A 22,074-nucleotide genomic window follows, 5' to 3' on the forward strand; every position below is an offset into this window, starting at 1 on the left:
ATCATATCACCCCTTAACCTCCTCTTCTCCAGGCTAAACATGCCCAGCTCTCTTAGCCGTTCCTCATAAGGCATCGTTTCCAGGCCTTTGACCATTTTGGTTGCCCTCCTCTGGACACGTTCCAGTTTGTCAGTGTCCTTCTTGAACTGTGGTGCCCAGAACTGGACACAGTACTGCAGGTGAGGTCTGACCAGAGCAGAATACAGTGGCACTATTACTTCCCTTGATCTAGATGCTATACTCCTATTGATGCAGCCCAGAATTGCATTGGCTTTTTTAGCTGCCGCGTCACACTGTTGGCTCATGTCAAGTTTGTGGTCAACCAAGACTCCTAGATCCTTTTCACATGTACTGCTCTCAAGCCAGGTGTCACCCATCTTGTATTTGTGCCTCTCATTTTTTTTTGCCCAAGTGCAATACTTTACATTTCTCCCTGTTAAAATTCATCTTGTTTGTTTTGGCCCAGTTCTCTAATCTGTCAAGGTCGTTTTGAAGTGTGATCCTGTCCTCTGGGCTGTTCCTCTTGTTGCTTCTCCCACTTTCTGGACAATGAAGTTGTCTGCAAGGCCAGTGAGGAATCTGTTTGACCTTATGCTCTTGGCTGAATTTGACATCCAACAAATATCCGGGTAATTGAAGTCCCCCATTACTACTATCTCCCTTCCTTTTGCATGCTTGGCCATCTGTTCCAGGAAGGCATCATCTATGTCCTCCGTTTGGCTTGGGGATCTATAGTAAACTCCCACAATTTAATTGCACTGACCTACATATAACCTGCCCTGGGACCTCATGATGAAGTGTGGGCTGTAGACCTATAGACCTGCCAACAGGCCAGTTGCTGAACACACTTTTTCTTTTTCTTCTTTATGATAAGGAGGAAAATTTCCCATCTTGTCTTTGGGCATAGCAGCCATTCTCCAAGAATTCTTTGAGATTATGGCTGGTGGCTCTAAAATAACATCCTCAAACTCCTGCAACCCCACAGAATGTAATTCATCTAGGCCCTGGAGACAAACCCATTCAAAGTAGATAAGTGTTCTCTAATCATTTCCTTTCCTTTCCTGGGCTGCAAGTCCTTTCTTACATCATTTGTTCTATTCCCCTCAGGTTAACCCAATGCCCCTTGCTGAAGAAGACCAGGGAATAATAAATTGGGCAGTTCCGCCTTCTCTTCATCTCCTGCTAACACATCTCAAGTAACCAGATCAATCCCTTCCTTGTTCTACTCCTTGCTCCAAACGTAGCCAAAAATGTGCCTCTTGTTTTTAATATCTTTTGCAAGCCTCAGCTCAGTTTTAGCCTTCCCAACACAGGTCTATCACTTTCACAGAATCATAGAATTGTAAAGTTGGAAGAGGCCACAAGGTTCATCTAGTCCAATCCCCTGCAATGGCAGAAATAAACGTGGAGCTCAAACCCACAACCCTGGGATTAAGAATATCATGTTCGTCTGATTGAGCTATCCCAGCAGTTGTAAACATTTCCTGGGTTTCAGCTGGTTAGTCATTCTGGCAGGCGGAAAAAACTAACAGGCTAAATAAATGAAACAAAAAGTGTATCCTATTTGTGATTAACAAAGATTATAAACGGATAAGAATGCTCTGGTTGTTAAGAATCTTCATTTTACATTATTTTTAAACTCTATCCTTTTGTGAACTGCTGGCTCCAAAAGTGAAACTAAATTCCTTAGCGTTGGAAAGGAATGCACTTTTTTCTTAAGGAGACAGACTTACTCAAGGCAGAGACTGTTAAGGTAGAGACTAACAATATGGCAAAGATACTGTTGAGCACTCCACTGACTGTTGGTATCATGTGGCAGTTATTGGATGAGCAATTGAAAGAGCTCAGAGCTAAGTTATATAAAATGGTAAACAAAAATAGATCAGAGAAATAACACACAGGACCTTTTTCGGGGTAGGGAATACTGATAAAGATCTGCCTGAACATGAGAGTGCAATGGTAGAGCGGAGGCAGCAGATGATGAAATGGAGAGGACAGGTGCCTGGAGGTGTGAAACAGACAAATGATGGAATTGTAATGCTGGAGGAATAGAATGAAACCATTGACAGAAACATTAAGAGAAACATATTGAGATGGCAGAGAGCGAGCTGAGAGAGAAAGGATCCTGTGTACAAGTTGGAGTGAATTCAGAGGAAAAGCCACCAAGCCTCTGGTGATTCTTCTGGAAGACTATTCTTGACATTTAGCAATAATAACAATTGAAGAGCCCCCTTTGGACTTTTTGTGTGGAAAGGAAAATGAATGAACTTGAGGTGTCTGGGGTAGAAGATTGGGGAAACACCGCCTCGCAGATTGAGGAACAGCTGGATACCATCCTGGAGTGAACACTTTGAATATTTTGAATAATTTTTATATATGGTACATAATTGACAGACAGAGAATCAGAATTCCTCTTTATTTCTTTTTCTTTTATCTCTCTTTTTTCTCATCTTTATTTCCTGTGTTTTCTTTTCTTCTTCTTCGTCTATCCACTTTACTCTTGCCGATTTTAAAAATGTTTTTTTGATGTCCTCTACTCTGGGTTAATGAGGGTATGCATGGCAAGGTGATGGATGGAAGGTGAAAGACCCTGAGTGAGAGGCAGGGAAGGTCTCCCAGAGTGGCAGGCTGGGAAGTGAATGGGAAGCTCCCAGGTGAGACCTGGGAAGGTCCACACCCTTTGGTGTGAGACAAGGGTTAAGATTTACCTCTGATAAGAGTGCTTTGTAAGTTTTCCCTTCTTCCTCTTCCTCTTTTCTTTCCTTTTGTTGTTTTCTTTGTTTTTGTTTGATTAGTTTTTTTGTTTTTTGTGTATTGTAAGCTGTAATTTTTTTTAAAAAAAATGAAGTTTGCAGTTGTGCTTCCAGTTTTCCACAGCATCTCCTTTCCTCAAATGTTCATCTCATCTCCCCTGAAATGTTCTTGTCACAACATCCTACCCAACTCTTTTTTAAACTCCTCAGTATCCACTTTCGAAGATATCCATCCATCTATGTTTAGTTTTTACATCGCTTGCTATCACAGATTTCAAAATGACTTCTCCCTTTCACCCAAGGTTCTTGCCACTGCGAATTCTTCAAGCAGTTTTTTATCTGGTGCTCAGTATTAGGTCAAGAAGAGCAAGTCCCCTTGTGCTGTTTCCTACCTTCTGAGAGATGGCGTTGCCAGGCAAGGTTGGTCAGGAATATATTGAATGTCCCAATATGCTTCCAGCTGATGGCAGGATGGTTGAAATTTCCCATTGCTTCCATTGTTCTCTTCTGTGACTGTGCTGTAACCTGTGTTTAGGAAAGCATCATCCATGTCTTGTGGCTGGCTGAGCAACTTGTTGCCATCACAATATCCATTTTGTTTCGGTCTTCTGTCCTCACCAAGAAACCCAAACAGACAATTCATACACATAGTTAATATCATGTTTAGTTTACCATTATACTTATTTACATAAGGCCATAGGAGCCAACTCCTAGAGTCTGGGGGGGTATTTGACCCCCCAATAAAATATTTTAGGGGGCACCTCCCCCAGTTGATGGGCATTGCCATTCAAATGGTATGCATGCGTTTGGTGTGCATTGTGATTGTGTGGGATAGGGCTTACCTGGGCCAATAGTTTATTCAAGTTTGTCCCCCTGCAAAAAGCACAGTGTTTTCTTCCAGGATAAACAGGTGGCAGCCTCTATAGGACAGAATAGGGCAATTTCATGACTGTTGTTTAGAAAAAGGAAAGCTAAGAGGAAGTAGACTGACTAATCAGTTCCTAGAAAATGGAGATTGGCCCTCATCCACTGGAAGAAGGTGGTCACTTGGGCTCAGAGATGGTTTCTAGATGGGTTTTGTGTAAATTGGGAAGGCCTTCCCTTATGCAAAGGACCCAGGGATCTTAGATGGAACAAAATAACATTAAGAAAAGGTGAAGAGGAAATGTCACTCCTTGACAGGCCCTGCAGTTTCCCTGGGCTGAGCCTGTTGCAGACTTTGGGGCTGCATAAGATCCACTCCTTTAGGAGCCTGAAAGGCAGCTCAATCTCAGGGCAGCTGAAACTGGCTTATGACAGACTGTATTTTAATATTTAGAAATGGAGCTTTTCTGAGAAGCTAGTATGACTGATATAGAAACTCTATCTGGAAGATGAAAGCATGTCTTCTGGAAGAAATAATAACCTGTGCAAAAACTTCTGCTACACTGACCTCAAACTTAAATGAAGTGTAATATAAAATTATTCATAAGAGCCATTAGGCACCAGACCTGCTGTGGTCTATGAACTAACATACAGCAACAATTGCAAGAGAGATTATGGGCTAGAGGGCATCTTGAAAGATCATCATAATCTAAAATTGTTTGGGGTGAAAAGAATGGAAATAACATTTAAAATAATTATAAGGTAAAATGTTTTGGTTTTGATGCAGACAAAATTAAGCACTTTTAAAGCCCATGTCTTTGACTGTTTCATAGAAGCCATTGGAACTTAAAGGTGCACAAGTTTTACTCTTGAACAATTCATACCTGACAGTAAGAAGAACAGTAAGGTAAAAAGGTACTGCTTTTAAGGCGGGGGGGGGGGATCAATGGCTACAAGACACACAGAATTATTTGTGTGTTGCAAGAAAGTGAGTAGAACTGGATCTCTAGGACAGCCTTGTAACCCCAAACTTACAATACCTATGTGACTTTAAAATGCTCTTTCAAAGCCCATGGGACAGAAGCCACAAGTCCTTTTACAGCCCCATTTCAGAAAGTCAGCTGCTCCACTCATGTGTTTTCCCCTCCCTCCAGTTTCCCATTAATATTTCACAGCAGCCTACGAATGTCAGAAGTATTACCAAACCTATATTTAATAGAGCTTTAGCAGCAGCTGCCTCTGTGGAAAATTAAATGCTATAGAAAATCTAATGCGGATGTCCTGTGAGTCACATTTGAGTAGGGTTCTTTAAGTTAAAGAGCTATCAGAGACATCATGGGAAACAGATTTGTAATAATATATGAGTGGTCCAACTCATTTCAGCTCTCCTGTCCCCTAGACAAGATGAGCTGATGTCAATAGCTTTACTCAGTTTCAGCACCAAACTACTCCCACTCCGCTCAACCCCATCACACAGTAGCCAGGTTAGATGACCATTGGTGGTGCAGTCACTGCTTGTAAACTCACGGCTGGGCACCTGTGGCTGAGTGCCAAGGTGTCCTCCCACAAAGTACAACTGTGCTCCGGCATCTGCATGGGAATGTGGTCCAGTGGGACCATGGTTAAACACATGGGAATGTGCCTTTAGTCAAAAACATTTGCTACAGAAAATGAAGACTGAAAGAATCTGTGATACTCTCTTGATCACCACAGAACTTTCTATATGCAGGGAATGTGGATTGCATAAATTATTTCAATTTCCATGTTTCAGTCCCAAGGAGCAGAGAAGAAATAAAATCCCAAATAATTCCTCCCCTGCATCTATGTAAAATGACAGCTCTGCCTTTTTCTGAAGGAGCACAATATGTGAAGCTGCCCTAGTTTTGGGAATTGTCCTATGAACAGAGCATAGTGTAAGTGAGAGGGGAACAAGTCACTTAGCAATTGGTTGTGATCAGGAAATGGTTAGAGATGGGATTCTTGCTGTATGAGAAAGCAATCCCTAGGCTAGCTACATCTTGAAACATTTTTTAATGTAAAGAATGCAAATTTCTGCACACACCTGTTTGTTCTGTTGCAAAAGTTGTTTCTAGCTGTGGCACAAAAGGAAATCCAGGGAGACAGGCTAATAGACATGGAAGGCTGTTAATGAAAAGATTAGGTCCCTGAGCTGTCAAACTTGTCTTCCTTAAGCACATGTTTATGCTTCAAGTCAAACAAACTGATGGGGGTATTTTTTGCACATATACTAACATAGAGCTATAGCCTACACCACAGTCCATGCATGTTGTGTTCAGCAGATGCAACCTTTTAGATGGCATGTGTTTAAGCACATGTCCACACAAAACAAGCCAAAGGCAATGTGGATGTGCTGATAGGGGTTCCATGTGCTGACGATGATTTCTGAATGCTCATGCTGCAGGACAGAGGAATCTCAGCTTCACCAGAACACTGGCTCATGTGTTGTATGTTTCATTTCCAGGTCTTTCTAGGGAAGGTGGTGGAGGGGATTGTGGCAGGGCAGCTGCAGGCATTCTTGGAGGACACTGCAATCTGGGTTCTGGCCTGGCCATGGGACTAGCCAGCCTTGGTCACCCTGATGGATGACCTTTAGTGAGAGTGGGGCAAGTGCAGTGCAGCCTGCTTCTGAACCTCTCTGCAGCTTTCAATATCATTGATCATGGTATCCTCCTGGACTGGGGGCTCCATATTACAGCAGCTCTGATCCTATTGAGGTGGTTGTGTCCAGATTGCAGCACTGGCAAAATGATGTTCAGTCCCTTTCTGGCAATTAGGATATAGGGTGCTTTGAAGAAAACTATTTTATTTCCAATGCTATTTAGCATCCATTTTAGCTTTTATTTATCTATCTATCATCTATCTATCACGATTAATACACAACTTGATTTTAGTAAAACCTCTATATGGTGCCATTGGGAGTGGTCATTAGGCGTTTCGGTTTGCTGTTGATACTCAGCTCTCTTTCTCCATAACATCTGAAGGGGGAAGGGGGCTGTGCGAGACCTGGGCTGATGCCTGGGCATGGTGGTGGATGGGATGAGGGAGAATAAACAGTGTGAATCCCAGCAAGACGGAGGAGTTCCCATTGGCATATTTGTGGGATGTGAAACACAAGAGCAGTCAAGTACAACATCCCTAGAGTGCACATAAAAGGGGATGTCTGGACCAGCCAGTCAGAACTTCCTGTTTCTCCTAGGCTGGGGCAGACTTCCTTTGCATGTGCCTAGAGGTGGGCATGGCCTCACCTGCCCACGTAACAAAGAGCAGGACTGGTCAGCCATCCCTCTCTCTCTGACTACATTCGTCGAAGAAGCAACATCTGCTTAGCCTAAGATGCTCTCTTGGCTAGCAGCCAAGAGAGGACAAAGGAGCTGTCTCCTTATGGGATAGTTTCCAGGTGTATATTACTTTTGTAACTTAAGTCTGCCTTCTGGGATCCATTTGTGAACAGAATGTGAGTGAGTAAACTTTTAATACTTTTATAGAAGACTGTGTCGTGTCTATCTTTTTATGAGGGACTAAAGGGGAAATTACCAACGAAATTTATTTTAGAGGCTTTAGCGAGCCTGAGCAAAAGCCTCCGCTGCACAAGTTTAAAAAGGGGAATGTTACTCTGCTAAATTGTAGAACTTGTTAACACAAGTTTGAAAAGATATAATCAAACAATATATCCTCTCCTGCATCCCTGTACATTCCCACAATATTGCCGTCATGGAGCTCTTGATCTGGATTTAGCAAGGGCTAAATTCTCCCTCCCTCAGCATCCAGATCTGGATTGGGCCCCCACCCTGGCCATTTCTGCAAAAGTAAACCATACATTCGAGAGTAAACCCCATGATTATCATCTTGGGTAGTTGGGCCCCTGGAGCCAAAGCACATGAAGTTGGACCAGCACAGGGATACACCATGAAGGGAGGGTGGAGACTTGCTAAGCAGAGGGCTCACTGAAAACAAGAGAGGGAAACAGACCGAGTTGAAGGTTCAGGAAATCCACTCTAGTCGGGATGTATGGTTGCTGTAGTTCTGTGGCTCCCTGTTCATGAATCAGGCCTAGAGAAAGTGCCCATGTGCCCTGCAGCATTGAGCATGCTCAGGAAGACTCAGGTCTTAAGGATGAGGCGTATAGGGCATCTTTGCTCTTTAGCACACTGCTGTTTCCAGTTGTGACGTTAAACAACACAGACGAAAAGGTTAGTGAATAGTTGCATACATGCAGCAATTAGGTACCACTTGGTAAGTGGCAAATGGTTATTCACACCATGAATATGAAACTAATTAAACACAAATACGACTGCTGTTCAATCATCTCAGAAAAGGCAGATTTTAATAGACTCACGCCTAGTTCTAAACAGGCTAACTTCTCCCACCCCCACCCCCAATTTTGTGAAGCTGCTTGTCTCTCTTTTTGTTGCCTCCCCCCCATTTCCATGGCTCTCTTGCCTCTGGGTTTTTCTTCTGAAATGCTTGTGACAATGCTATGTAACTGTAAGATGCTCTGAATCTACAGGCACACTCAATAATTTGTTTTTGTATGGCTGCTTATGATGCTGATTACATAAGTAAGGTGCCGGGCATCATTTTGCCATGGTATGTTTACAGAAGATTAGATTGGCTAGTGGCGCTGCCCCTTCCTTTATCTCATCTGTTATTTTGGTTCACTTGCTTGAGGCCTTTGGAGCTACTTGCTTCCCAGGCCCCTTACGGATCTCCAATATCCCTGCTGTGTTCTGACACCTGCTGGTATTTGAAGACGGAAAGAACCAGATCTTCTGCAGGATTGAATAAACATGCTACCATTGAAATGAATGGAAACAGCTGGGTTATAATAGCAAGTAATTGACAGTGAGACGCAAGGAGCATTGGAGTAAGGTTTTCTCTCTCACACTGTAGTGTTTCTATTATTACATAATTTTTTTAAGAGGGGGGGAAATTATGCTTCTTAGGATAATATGTTACACCTACAAATGTTCTTCAGCCTTCTTGGGCTGCTTAGATTCGTTCCTCACTTACGCAAAAGCTTCCCCCATTCCATAGATCCATTTGCTTAAAAGCAAAGGCAGTGGTATATTTTAGGAGGTGTCTGTGCTCCTCTTGGCTGCTGCACAGCCATATCACAAGGATTTCCCTCTGGTAGGAAACACAGAGACTTTTCTGTATTAGAGTGGAATGCAGTAGCAAATCGCTGTACAGTGGCCCATAAGAATGCCAGCTACCCTTATAAACTTTTTATAGCTGGAGAAAATAAACATGTGGTTTCAGACCTCTACCTAGTCAGTGGTAGGAGAGATTGAGCTTGCTTTCCCTGAAAATACTAGCAAGGCTAATGCACTGATGAGACCGTCAACGGACCAAGTTTGGAAATAATCAGGGACAGTTTGAAGGGTGGGTGTTGTTTTGTTTTTATATTATTCTGAGTATTACTGTATCTCCAGAATCAGAATTCCAAACCTGCTTTAGACACATGAATAAAATGACCTCTCAGTTCCTGCTGCCATTGAGAAGATACCCCCTGGTTCTGTTTGCTCATTTGTCGTCTTTCTGATAAAGCAAGGAAAAAGCCATCTTCTTTCTTGATTAGTCCTGCAAATCGGTCTGTTCAGCGAAATATTAGATACTTTCTGAATGAGAAAGAAAAAATGTTGCTTCAAAGGTGGTCTCTTCCTCCCAAGAAACTCCATATGATTTGGGTCTGTAGGGTCTGGGATTCTTGTTGACAAAAACTGAACAGTAAATTTTAGACTTCTGTCCGTCTATATTTTGAATGTTTTGCATAAAACTGAAGGTCTACAGTCACAGATTTGGATGGTGAGTACCACTCATTATTTGAGGTTCTTCTCTGAGGAAGCCCTGCGCATCTCTCTTGGTTCATCTAGAATCACAGCTTCCAAAATTCCCTAAGCGAGCTGCTCCCCTCACATGCTGCTAAACACATCCTGTATCTAGCGCAGCCTTTCTCAGCCTTGGGTCCCCATAACTGTCACCATCCCTAGCTAGCAGGACCAGTGGCCAGGGACAATAGGAGTTGTAGCCCAACAGCATATGGAGACTCAAGGTTGAGAAAGGCTGTCCTAGACTCAGGCAAGGCTTTCCTTCAGCCCCACTTTCTCACAGGCCATTGACTTATTGCCTACGCCCCCTTTGCTTCACACCTCTCGGGTGGTGTTGAATGGCAGGAAGAGAAGAGAGAGCAAGAGGACATTCTTAACGACATCAGGGCCCTGTCAGGGTCGATTCCAGTGCAAGCAACTACGTCTTAACTACACAAAGCACTTGTGGATTGTTGACAGATTCTAAAAACCATTATTGGCCCAAACTGGATTGGAGTCATAGAATCACAGAATTGGATGGGAGGGTCATTAGTCCAACCCCCTGCATTGCAGTTAGATGTTTATTCATTTTATTAGATTTCCTACCCACCCCTATGGTTCAAGAGCAGATGACAACAATATAAAAACACAGTATTAAAATCACCTAAAACAATTTGCAATCAGATGTCTATGGTGGGTCCTAAAAAACACCAAGTTGAAGAAATGTTCAGAGTCAAACAAATATACATAAATCTTACCAGAGGAAACCTGAGAGAAGCAACACTGCCAGCAGTCCCTTCTACGTGTCTCATCAGAAGTTAGTCTTGTTGAATTCAATAGGATTTGCACCCAGGTAAGCAGGTATAAGATTGTGTCCTAAATTTTACAACTATATATGTGAGGCACCAAGGAAATAAAAGTCCAGTTGAGAATAGTTTATCTCCAGATTCAGATAAGGACTGAATCAGTACGAATTTGAACACTAGCCTTGCTAGGACTGCCTGTGAATTGACTAAATGCTGACTAGGAAACCTGTGTCAAAACAGGTAAGTGAGACATATCTCTTGGATTCCCTTCTAGAGCTTTAATGTTGACAATGTCTCCTTCTTTTGTACACTGTTCTTTGCAATTGTCTGTTCATAATGAAAGTGAGAAGGATCCTGTTAAACAGCTGAATGAAAGCCTTGGCTAATACGGCTCAGGATGTGGTTATTCTGTTTAGGTTCATGAAAATCTTGATCGTTCCATTATAAATGTATCAGTGATTTAAACTAAAAGTGAAAGGATCAGTTCCCGCACACATACTGTTTTCCAAAAAGCAAAAGGGGGAAATGGCATGCATTTATAAAATTGATTCAACAGGGAGGTGAATTACTTTTTGGATGTAGAGCCTGCAACATATCAGCATAAACATTACATCCGATGTTTAACTTGCATGTTCCTGTGCCAGCAGAAAATGTCTGCCTTCGGTGAGGTCTTCTGGGCTCTAATTTGAGAATTCCAAAAAGCCTGAGCATATATCTGCTTTAGAATGAGGTAACTGACCTGCCAATAAGTGATTTGCAATATGTATTCCCATGTTTTACATTTTCATCATTTCATGTTGCAATCCAATACTAATAATTTGAAATGCAGCTTCTCTGACTAACTGAGAATGAAAGCATAGACGACAGTGTGTTTCAGGCAAGGAAACTGTGTGTGTGTGACAGAATCTTAGGTGCTTCAAACACATTTCCCTTGAGACTTTTAATGCAATTTGCTAGGTAAAGCAATAACCAGGGCCTTGTTTGGACAAGTTTCCTACTGACAGGCCATTAGGATTCGGATATCATGTAATATATATCTGACCTACACCATGTGCTCAGAAGGCACCTGAAAATCTGTGTAGAAAGTGGTACATGATATCAACACACTGGGAATGTCAGGGAAGAAAATCCCAGGCTCAGTCCATGACATGCCAATTGGCACATCTTAATAAGAACATTTTTATATGCACTATTTATCACCAACGTGCACATTTTTGCAAGCTATAGCACATTTTGGTGTGTTATTTTCACCACTATTCATTTTATGTGCATTTCCTCCTAATGCAGTTGTACCTCAGTTTACGAACTATGAGGTACCACTCTATATGCATTTTAAAAAACAATGATTGGGTGACAAACAGCATAGCAAAATTCAGATAAATGTGCATTTTAAAGAATAGCTGTGTTTCTCTTCACATATTGTTTCAGAAATGGCAATTTGATAGAAATGAGATCTGAATAAAATTTCTCCCCTGTTCCTAGTCTAGAGGGACCAGTCTTACCCGCTACACACAATGCAGGCTCAAATGTTGAAAATTAAACCTGTATGGAGGGAGATCTGGGGGGGGGGGTGCATGGGGGGGGGTCTGCTATGCAGACTGCAGAATTGACACAGTCCCTGCCTGGTGGACTCTCGGTCTATTCTAAAACTGGGAGACTGGCAATGTGATGTGTAAGTAGCATAAAAGATCAGGAACATGTTAGGAATATTCAGGTGAGTCTCATCCCCACTTGCTTTGCACCCTCCCACTCCCGGTTTACAAATTGCAACTATAGATGCAGAAGGCACCACATTGGCAAGCTGAACTACTGTGACCAATCCAGTGCTCACGTTATCGCTAGGGAGAGCACCGATGTGTGCCCATGTGGACAGATTGCATGGAGGCTGTGGGGCAAGCCTAGGGCTGCCATGCGCCTGGATCTTCCTGGGCATTACTGGGATTTCAAAGGCAGAATTGACGTCCGGGAGAAATTCCCAAAAGGTGGCACTTTGTCATGGATCCTTGCCGTTTTTGTAAGACAACTTTGGGGTTTGTCTAGAAATAGCTCAACAACTTTCAAGGTGTCCTTGTTAATACAATGATGCACACATTTAGAGTTCATTCATGTGAGGAAGGGCCCTGACGCAACCATAGTCTCTTCTTGTGTAGAGCTATTTCCTCTGCGGACCAAATGTGCCGGCCATGCGAGGGGACGGTACAAACCTTGCCAATGTCACAGACATTTGGGGCAAAACAGGAGCAGAGCTGAGTGTGCTGAGAAGCCCTTGTAGCCCGCCAGGTCCCTCAGCACAGGCACATCTTAAGAAAAGGTCTGTCATGTGAACATAGCTATTTAAGTCTTGCAGACATTTGGAAAAGTTTGACCTCTCTCTTGAGATTTATGTTTTTACATGAGCCCTATTCATGCAGGAAATTATTAAAACCTTGAATTATATTGCTCAGTCAATGTCTATAGCAATTGATCTTTTTGAATCAATTTTTATTAAAAGTTTTCCACATAAAATACAATAAAAACCAAACGAATCTACTGAAAAGAAATAAGAAAAAGGGAAGAATAAGAAAGGGAAGAAAAGAAGAGAAAGTGAATACAAGGCCCCCTATCACAATTCCACACACAGAAGAGTGAGCCCTCCCAGCTCCCCCCTGGGAGCTTCCTCCAGCCTTCCTCCCTGGGTGATCCTCTCTAACTGTCCCTCAAACAGGGCCCTCCATCGTCCAGCCATCACCTACCTGTATATATCGTCATTCATCCAAAACAGGGAACTTCAAAAGCCAAAGCATAAATATAGGTAGAATTAACAGAGAGAAAACAAGAATTAAAGATCATAGAAAGATAAGAAGAGAAACAAAGAAAAGAAAAAGAAGGGCTCCTGATTCTCTGCCAATTATGTATATGACAATTATTCAAAATATTCAAGGTCCTTAGCAGCTGAGAAGAGCTTGCCCTATAGGGATTACAATCAAAATTTTGAAAGTAGAGCAGACAACAGAGAAGCAAGAAGGAAAAAGAAAGAATTGAAATTCAGCATATTTAATTGTTGTTTTTAAAAAAATCAGAATGCATCCATACATATGACTTGCATTGGCCATCCCAAGTCCTTTAATCTCAGAGCCTGTGTTTATCATTTATAAAATGGGCACAGAAACCTTCTCTGTGGCTCATTTAGCCTTATCCATTCTCCATCTTGTTTGTGTGTTTTGTTTTATTTGCACGATGCTGCAGCTGATGTCTCTACAGACTTTGGCAACGACAGCACAAGCATTGTAGCCTGGGTAGTAAGTCAAGCTACCTTGGAAGCTGAAAACTGTAAAAAGAATTCTGCCCTTAGGACAACTCTCACCTGGTGTGAGTTTTAAATTGCTTTTGGGCTAAGAAAGCAAATCCTTCAGCATCAATCAAAAAATTGTATTTCTGATTTATTCTGTTTACATAAGGGGTTAAGGAGACTGATTCAGAGTGTCTTTGTGCTCTGATGTGGGTGGAAGTTTACTCAGCCACTGAAATAGACCTGTTACCCTCTCCTGCTCCCTTCCCCAGTGTGCGTTTTCTCTGTGTTACTAAAACATATGGGCCTCATTCAAGCTGGAGACTAAACCCTTTTGCTAAAACTCTGGTTAAAAATTATGGCCTTGTATAATGAAATCTTTGTTGATGAGAACTTGAAATAGCATCTCAGGCTGAGACGTATAGGCAGAATGATGATGGAGATCAGTTAATCATTCCACTTCCCCAAATCTGAGTGAGTGAGAGTGAACCTGAATCAAACGAAAAACATCATATTCAGTGAATGAGTGCAAATATAGAAAGGCTGTGGATTTTTTTTTTAATGAAAAGAAAAGAAAACAGTGAAGTGATAGAGCAATAGATCTTGTTTCACAGCAGGCTTGCTCTTTACTTTCTCCCAAAAGGATTTCATTGCAGTTGCTGCAAATTATTATAAGTCTGGGGAGTCTGGACTGTAGTCCTCTTTATTTTAAAAGCAGCATATTGGTAGGATTGTATGGGGAAATATGCAGGATGTCAGGCGGGGGGAGAGGAAAAGTCACATTTTGTCAGGATCTTTTATTGAATTGTAGATATGGAAATAATGGCCCGAGTAACACTGAACTATTGTGTGCACCCCCCTCTCCTATCTCATGTAGCCATGAGGCGATCAGATTGTGATTGTCAACTAATCCAAACTAGGACAAACTGTGGTTAGCTTACACTAGGGGTTGACAACGTGGCCCCGTGAGGGCAATGGTCTGCTTGAGGCCTTGCCTTGTTGCCCCTCCCCAGCCAGCACTCTTCTGGGGAGGAGCCATCAACCTCTCTTGTCTCTCTGCTCATGTGATGGGCACCCTTACAGTTCCTGTCTTTGCTGCCTGTCTGTTGCCCAAATCCAGTACGAGCAACTTCTCCTTGCTTCCAAAGCACCCCATGGTCTTGCACCCTCCCTTTTGCATCCCTGCCTGGGACGTTTGTTCCTTGTCTCCACCACCTTCTGCCTTTCACCTTTCCTATCCCTTATGTTTGGAATCGCCTTCCGGAACACCTGTGTGATGTCACATTCAAATCTCTCACATTTCCCAGGAAGCCTTTGGCCGCCCCGCCCCCCTTGCTCTACTGCAGCCAAGCTTGCAACTGAATGCATGCAGCCGAAATAGTCATACTTTCTTTCCCTGCTTATCTCTCCCTCCTGTTTCCTCCACTTTGCATGTACTTTCCCCCTCTGTGAATTTTGGATAGCAAGCTCCTGAGGGCAGAGTGCTGCTATTATATTATATAAAGCACCATGCATATTGATACTGCTTGTATAAATGATGGTTGAATTGATGTGGTATTTTGAGTGGCCAAACCACAGTTATGACCAAATTCTCTCTCCAGAGGCTGCAATTAGCAACTGGAATTAGCACAGGTGGAAAATGAAATACAGCTCAAAACATTGACAGCTCAAAACATTGCTTGGGTTCTGATTCTTGAACTATGGTTAGTGGAAATGATGGTTTGGCTTAATTTGTCTTGGAGTAAGCATATTTTCCTCAGGTCTGTTCAGACATTTGGGTTTGCTGTATGCAACCCAGTCATCCTGTAGTATGCAGTATGGCAGATTCAAGAAGCTGATTTTCACAGAGCTTGATAAGTTGAAGCAGCTCAATTGATGTTCATCATGCTAACTATGGAATATGCCCTTGGTTATCTTTACTTCCTGACAGTGGGAATAGCATAAATTAAAAAAAGGAGATGAATTGTTTGGGGGGTGTTGCTCTTACCTAGCACAGGAACAGCTGGCAGTGCTTAATGGAAGCTGACAGCTAAATACCCTGCCACAGCAGTACAGTGTCGAACAATGCATACGAAAATAAACAGGCCAAAGGAAAGCTATTTCTGCAGAGGCCACTGGCATGCTTTCTCAACCCTGGGCTGGTTATTTGAGAAGGTAATTGCTGCCAAAGAATCTTTTGTTTTCTTTTTTAATATACCTTACGAGATTTACCTCAAGGCGAAATGGAGTGCTTTTATGGATATGCTTAACTTCAAAACAGGCAAAAATCAATACCAGAAAGCAAAGAGCTGTCTTACGCAGCTTAGCCGATACCTCGTGTTTGTATATCTCCAAAACCTCAGTTTCAGTTGACTGGCAGGGCTGAGAAGAGCAAGGAGGCTGGGTTTTTCAGAGGGCATTTTGGAGATAGGCATTCATATCACACGGACTTGCAACTGAGTTGGAGCCAAGTCTGGCTTGGCTACTCATTTATTCAATTTATGCTGTGCCTTTCGGGCTCAAAGGGGCCCACAGTGTGGCTTATAATGTAATTCCTTATGTATTAAGCATGCAAGGCTTACTTGGGACCATGTCCCAGTGTAATCAGTGGGACTTAAGTCCATATGAATATATATACAGTGGTACCTCGGTTTAAGAATAGCCCTGTTTATGAACGATTTGGTTTACGAACTCTGCAAAACCGGAAATAGTGTCCTGGTTTGCGAACTTTACCTTGGTCTAAAAACAGAATCCGAACGGTGGAAGGACACCTGCGGGAGGAGGCCTCATTAGAGAAAGCGCACCTCGGTTTAAGAACGGATTTGGTTTAAGAACAGAGTTCCGGAACTGATTAAGTTCGTAAACCAAGGTACCACTGTACAGGATTAGATGGAGTGGGAACCTAAAATCTTCAGTAAAAAAGCACATTAGTCAAGTAACAGAGTAATATCACAAGAAAGCAACAGAGCTTGATGGAATCATAGCTCTTGCCATTTAAAAAGAAAAGGGGGAAAGTCCTCAAGAGAATTCATCAGCATTTTAGTGTGATTTTTTCCTAATATTTCAGGGGGTTGGACCACATGACTCTCAGGGTCCCTTCCAGCGCTATGATTCTATGATTCTCCCTTTGCCAAGTAATTTCCCCTAATATTAATCATTTTTGTATTTTGCTATTTTCACTAGTATATACAGTGGTACCTCAGGTTACATATGCTTCAGGTTACATACACTTCAGGTTACATACTCCACTCACCCAGAAATAGTGCTTCAGGTTAAGAACTTTGCTTCAGGATGAGAGCAGAAATCGTCCTCTGGTCGCGGCAGCAGCAGGAGGCCCCATTAGCTAAAGTGGGGCTTCAGGTTAAGAACAGTTTCAGGTTAAGAACGGACCTCCAGAACGAATTAAGTACTTAACCCGAGGTACCACTGTACCTTTTAATAATGCCACGACTGGACCTAATGGTCAGGGGTCCCTTTACCTTTACCTTTACCCTAGTATATGCATTTTTGTCCACATTACGTGACTGGAGAAATGTGTTGCAAAACTCAAAGGATTGCAAATTTTGAATGCTGGCTCTGTTTCAGGACCCATTTGAAGGTAGGGTCACCTTTAAATCTCAACTGAATTGATATCTCCCCATTTTTGTTTTGTTTTTATAGAAAAATTAAAAGGTACAGCTACTTTGCGAATTAGTCTGCTAAAATGAAGGAGGCTGCAGGTGGAGGAGAGGTGGGGAAGAAAATAGGCCTGGGTCTCTTTGTGGAGGGGAAGTACTCTTGAGTCCCTGGTCTGAACTCTACCTCTGGGTCCAATGGTCCTCCATACCAAAATGTTCTTGCAGGGGCAGCCCATCCCATTTCCCCACCTGAGGAGAAATGGGAATGTGCCACTCCACACAAACACCCCCCACACTTCTGCCACCGCTGGAATGCCCCTGAGCCATGGCATTCTGCAAGGCGTTGCCACACCTCTTGTCTTCCCCAGGGCAGCAGAGGCAGCAGGGGGGCAGGTGGAGCACTGCCTCTTGTGCTTCTGCCACCTGAAGCAGGTGCTCCACCCACCTCCCTGGTGGGCTGGCTCTGTGTGCTTGCCCAGGAGAAGCCTGGGCTATAACACTTCTCCTTGGCATTTAGTTTTCTATGTGGATAGGGTTTTTTAATCCAAAGGAATATTCAGGCATATTGCTGCTTCTTTGTAGTTGTAGTTGTTTTTCATTCCAGCAATTGTATCAGCATTTTGTGATCTGACTTCCCTGAGATTATCTTCTCATGTTGAAAAAGGATGATATTCTCCTTTTCACTCCTGCATAGTTGCACGCCCCCTTGGGCCTTAGTGACGTATTATTTGGTTGGGCACGTCAGTGGGCACGCAAATGCCATTTTCAGCTACCCAAGTTGAGTATGCAACAGCTACTTGCTCTTTTGAAGCCAAGTCTTGCATTCTGGCAAGGACTAAGTACTGGAGCTGAGGCCCACCAAGGAGGTAGCTGGGAAGAGGGCAGAAATGACTGGTGGTGGCTGCAGAGACATTTTGAACTGTACTTCATAGGAAAATTGTCTCACTTAGCTATCAAGTCAATGTTTTACCATATTCAGAATTCCCATGGGTCTTGAGTGGACTAGACAGTGAATGTGGGCACACTGCTGGATTGATGGCACATTTTGTCCGCCATGCAGTTGCATACCCTCCAACATTTCTCTGATGAAAACAGGGACATCCCATTTCATAATGATAATTTTACTGTTAATTAATTAAAAAATTAATTTGAGGTTATCTCATAGGTATCTACACATTTTTAAAAATTGAAGAAAATCTGAGTTGTGAGAGAACGGTCGAGTATTAAAATCAGGTGATTTGGTGTGGAATGACCCTGCTTTTACCCCCCACATCTTACTGGGTTGCCCCTGCCACTCTTGAGCACCTTCCAACATATATATATAAATAATAAAACATTAATCATCTTAAAACTTCCCTATACGTCCCTATACAGGATTGCCTTCAGACGGCTCAGGGGTCGGATAACTCCATACCCTCCAACATTTCTCCAATGAAAATAGGGACATCCTACAGAAAAGCAGGACATTCTGGGATCAAATCAGAAACTGGGACGACTTCTCTAAATCAGGGGTGTCCCTGGAAACTAGGGACAGTTGGAGGGTCTGCAGTTGTGGGAAGGAGGTTTTCAGGCCTGTGGAATGTTTTTCAAGTCAGAGTCATCCTAGGGAAACTCGTTCTCCTCAAAATTGCAGCCTTGTGAGAAATACTTGCAGCACTCCAGATGGTGTTGTGTCTCTCATATAGGGCTAACCATCATAGTCATTATCCAAAATCTACCAGGTGGTTGCAGTCCTGATCAAGGATGAGTCCACATTGGAGTCTGGACAATGGCAGGGGCTTCAAAATAACGACATAGTTCCCTTGCACTTAAACACAGACATAAATGTGTAAATCAGTTTTAAAACACTGAAGATAAACTCAAACCAGTATTGTAAGTATTGGTTTGCATAATAAATTGAGACTGAAATTTCACTTTTGGGTCCCAAGGAACTATTCCTTGGCCTACATGATTTTATTGTGAGCCATGCCATCATCTTGCCTCACAAGAATTACAGTGCCAGGGGGATGGAGACTCAGGGATTTGCCATTACCCAACCACAGTTTAAAAAATAGTTCTGCCAGTGGCAAAGAATGTGTTTCATTCTTGAATGAAATTGGCCTTTGAAGAGTGATGACACGCAATAAATATGGGCGTCATCCGCTCAACAGGTGCGGATGGCTGTGTTTCACAAGGACCATTATTGAGGGTGGAGCTCAGCTTCTTGTTTCCAAGAGCTCCCAGAGCACATGTTTTGTATATAAGTATGCATCCACACACCAGACCTTTCTTTGGCAAATTCTTTTTGTTCTATTATATTGCCTCATAAAAGAAGTTGTCAGCATACGGCCACCTACTAACTGACCATGCAGACAAAGCAGAGGACAAGGGTGCCAATGTTATATTTGAATGTCATTACAATCGTTGTTTGAGGAAGGGCAACTATTTTTTTAAAGGGGAGACTTCCATTATATTTCAGATGGAAGGAAGCGGACTTCCGGAGGCGGCGCGAAACGGCAATGGCGGTCCTCTTCGCGCTGTGAAGAGGGGCTCCGCAGGAAAGGGTCGTCCGCTACGGCAAAGCGGAGACCCATTAAGAAAAACCACAGGCAGAGCGAGCCTGTGGCCGTGGGACTCGGCGGGCACCAGAAGCCCCCCCAGAAACGAAGAAGGAACCCCGTAAGGGGCTCCGGAGCGTGGAAGGGGGAGCGGTGCTGTGAGTTCATCGCTCTTTCTGCGGAAGTGAAGCCGCGCGGCTGCTGCCGATGAGCGCCGACCTTTCTTCCTGGAGCATCAGACTCTAAACTACAAACCCGTGAGTAGGGGACTTTAAAAAAAAAAATTGGGACTAAAGCGACTGAAATTTGGCTAAAAGCGGGAGACGTAACCAGGAAGTCCGTCTCCCGACTGTGCTTAAAGGATTAAAGTAAAGATTTTGACAAGCTGGAAGTATCAAAAAAAAAAAAAAAAAGGCTCTAAAAAGTGTGGACTTTCGTGTAACAATTGAACTGTGTTTCCAAAAATAACGATTGAGTTTTACTTTAATTTCGTTGGCTTTTGACTGGACCTCTCCTTTCCTCTGTGGATTTAGAAATAACTGAGAAGCCCAAAGTCCCGGACTGCCGGGGCAACAAAGAGCTGTCAAATTGCTGAAAGTGTATCGAACTTTGAAAATGCTACATTTGAGCGTTACAGTTTAGCTACGAATTGGGGAACTGTATCTTGCACATCTTTTAAGATATTGTCTCAACACTGAGGAAGCTCTACAGCCTAAAAGGAATCTGAAGGTCCTCTTTAAATTTGTTCTTAACTGCTGGGATTTTAATGGCGGAACAGTTCTTTCTTTCTACTGAAGTACAATTGTACTCCCCCTAGAGGACTTTGGATTTACAACTCTCTGGGAACTGTGTTTTGTTTTGACTTTCTGCTGCCTTGTTGTTTACTTTTTGGAAATGTCTTTCCCATGGGACTGTATATAACTTAACCTTGGCACGTAGTCAGGATTGGAATGAGCGGCACAGGGAAAGCAAGAGCGGCTAAAACGAAAGCTAAGCAACTAGTGCAAACAACTTTGACTTCTCAGCCACGCAGATCTTCTGTACCAACTGTTCTAGTACAAGAAGAGGTAATTGCGCAAACTGCACCAAAGGATATGGCATCTGGAGAATCTGAAACAGTTTTAAATCAAATATTGGAACAACTGGCAATTCTAAATAAAAAGGAGGATGAGCATTCGTCTAAAATTGACCAAGCAACAGCTTCTATTAGTAAATTGACTGATCAAGTTGCTCAACACACACAAGCAATTGGGAATATCCAGGAAGCAACTGTGGAAAATCGTAAATTGGCTGAGGAAGCTAAACAGAAAGCAGAGGTAGCCAACCAGAAAATTGACGCATTAAAAGTGGAGGTAAAGCCCTTGCACAAACAGATCAATGAACAGCAGGCCTATCTGGCTATGACGGAACTGAAGAATAGGGAAAATAATCTTAGGCTGAGAGCAATCCCAGAACTTGAACAGGGAGATCTGATTGGTTATTTGACATCAGAAATTACAAAGTTCTGGGGTATAGAAGAAGATAAGGACTTTAAGATCGTGACTGCTTTTAGATTGGGAAGAGTGGTGAGGAAAGACAGATCCAGAGACTGTTTGATCATTTTGAGATCTAAGCAAGAGAGAGATAAAATATTAGGCCTTCATTTTGGAAAATCACTTGTTATTCAAGGCATCAAGGCAGAAATTTACAAAGATATTCCGAAACAACTTTTGGCTCTTAGAGACACTTACATAGAACTAACAAGACTACTGAGAAGCAATTCAATTCCCTTTAGGTGGGAGTTCCCTCAAGGTTTATCTTTCAATTTCAAGGGAAAGAAAGTTAAAATCAAAACAGCAGAAGACCAACAAAAGTTTTTGAACGACCACGAAGAGGACCTACAGAAAGGAACAATAGGATCTTGGCCTCCCCCTCCACCTGAATGAATCTACACCTGCACCTACACCCCCGGGACCAGAGGACCAAAAGAAAGAGACGCCACCACTGGACCAATAGATTGTTCAGGATGTCTCTGCAGCTTCTTAGTTGGAATATAAATGGCGGAAATTCCCCAGAAAAAAGAAGAATTTTTCATATATTGAAAAAAGAACAATTGGACATTATTTGCTTGCAGGAAACACATGTGACCAGGCTCCACAGAAAAGTGCTAATTAACAGAAGATTAGGCCAATAATTTATTTCATCGGACAAAGTTAAGAAAAGAGGAGTGGTGATTTATGCAAAGGCGAGCCTGTCACCAAAATTTTTATTTAAAGACGAGCAAGGAAGAATTTTGGCAATTGAAATACAGGCCCAAGGAGAAAAGTTTTTAATAGTAGGAATTTATGCACCGAATGAGGGGAAATCAGAATTTTACAGGAAACTGCATGAGACAATTCTGGACTACCTGGACTATACCAACATCATTATGATGGGAGATATG

At 42.6% G+C, this 22,074-nt stretch overlaps 1 long non-coding RNA gene across 1 annotated transcript in view; it reads left to right on the forward strand.

The window, feature by feature from the left end:
- The first annotated feature begins 518 nt into the window (after positions 1–518).
- LOC310840869 overlaps positions 519–22,074 on the forward strand; it is a 123,594-nt gene continuing 102,038 nt past the window's right edge. The window contains exon 1 of the long non-coding RNA XR_014562225.1: positions 519–629. This is a non-coding gene — a long non-coding RNA (uncharacterized lncRNA). The remainder of the gene's footprint in view (positions 630–22,074) is intronic.

This window comes from Podarcis gaigeae (assembly GCF_964106915.1).
Source record: "Podarcis gaigeae genome assembly, chromosome: 3".
Taxonomy (NCBI): Eukaryota; Metazoa; Chordata; class Lepidosauria; order Squamata; family Lacertidae; genus Podarcis; species Podarcis gaigeae.